General features: G+C 52.4%; 3 non-coding genes across 3 annotated transcripts; all 3 read right to left on the bottom strand.

The window, feature by feature from the left end:
- Positions 1-274: 274 nt before the first annotated feature.
- Positions 275-393, bottom strand: LOC123178366 (5S ribosomal RNA). The gene has a single exon (XR_006489520.1). It is a non-coding gene; the product is annotated as a 5S ribosomal RNA (ribosomal RNA).
- Positions 394-690: 297 nt separating this feature from the next.
- LOC123178364 (5S ribosomal RNA) lies at positions 691-809 on the bottom strand. Its single transcript, XR_006489518.1, has one exon. It is a non-coding gene; the product is annotated as a 5S ribosomal RNA (ribosomal RNA).
- Positions 810-1,106: 297 nt separating this feature from the next.
- LOC123178365 (5S ribosomal RNA) lies at positions 1,107-1,225 on the bottom strand. Its single transcript, XR_006489519.1, has one exon. It is a non-coding gene; the product is annotated as a 5S ribosomal RNA (ribosomal RNA).
- Between the last annotated feature and the right edge of the window lie 50 nt (positions 1,226-1,275).

Here is a 1,275-nt window from a genome sequence, read left to right as displayed (position 1 = left end):
CCTTATCCTTGCCCCTCCCAGCTCCACTACAAAGACGATTGCACATTGCTTTGGCCGCTCCCTCTCAACTACGGAGACGAGTTTAACGCGGTTTCCACCCCTCCCTCTCAACCGCACCAGTGCACGCTTGCCGCGCCACAACGCCGACGCTGGCCCCGTGAATCGTGAGCACCCAGCTATGACTTACCGCACTCGTGCAAAATAATAAAACACGGTAAATATATTACTTACACGTGCGTTTTGTTTTGCAAGCGGCGCGAAAAAAATTAAAAAGGGAATGCAACACGAGGACTTCCCAGGAGGTCACCCATCCTAGTACTACTCTCGCCCAAGCACGCTTAACTTCGGAGTTCTGATGGGATCCGGTGCTTTAGTGCTGGTATGATGGCATCCGACATGTTACCCCGGTCTTCGTCCCTTATCCTTGCCCCTCCCAGCTCCACTACAAAGACGATTGCACATTGCTTTGGCCGCTCCCTCTCAACTACGGAGACGAGTTTAACGCGGTTTCCACCCCTCCCTCTCAACCGCACCAGTGCACGCTTGCCGTGCCACAACGCCGATGCTGGGCCCGTGAATCGTGAGCACCCAGCTATGACTTACCGCACTCGTGCAAAATAATAAAACACGGTAAATATATTACTTACACGTGCGTTTTGTTTTGCAAGCGGCGCGAAAAAAATTAAAAAGGGAATGCAACACGAGGACTTCCCAGGAGGTCACCCATCCTAGTACTACTCTCGCCCAAGCACGCTTAACTTCGGAGTTCTGATGGGATCCGGTGCTTTAGTGCTGGTATGATCGCATCCGACATGTTACCCCGGTCTTCGTCCCTTATCCTTGCCACTCCCAGCTGCACTACAAAGACGATTGCACATTGCTTTGGCCGCTCCCTCTCAACTACGGAGACGAGTTTAACGCGGTTTCCACCCCTCCCTCTCAACCGCACCAGTGCACGCTTGCCGCGCCACAACGCCGACGCTGGACCCGTGAATCGTGAGCACCCAGCTATGACTTACCGCACTCGTGCAAAATAATAAAACACGGTAAATATATTACTTACACGTGCGTTTTGTTTTGCAAGCGGCGCGAAAAAAATTAAAAAGGGAATGCAACACGAGGACTTCCCAAGAGGTCACCCATCCTAGTACTACTCTCGCCCAAGCACGCTTAACTTCGGAGTTCTGATGGGATCCGGTGCTTTAGTGCTGGTATGATCGCATCCGATATGTTACCCCGGTCTTCGTCCCTTATCCTTGCCCCTCCCAGCTCCAC

This window comes from Triticum aestivum, unplaced genomic scaffold, assembly GCF_018294505.1.
Source record: "Triticum aestivum cultivar Chinese Spring unplaced genomic scaffold, IWGSC CS RefSeq v2.1 scaffold147392, whole genome shotgun sequence".
Classification (NCBI taxonomy): Eukaryota; Viridiplantae; Streptophyta; class Magnoliopsida; order Poales; family Poaceae; genus Triticum; species Triticum aestivum.
Note: the sequence above shows the minus strand (reverse complement) of the source record. Positions and strands in the feature narration are given on the sequence as shown.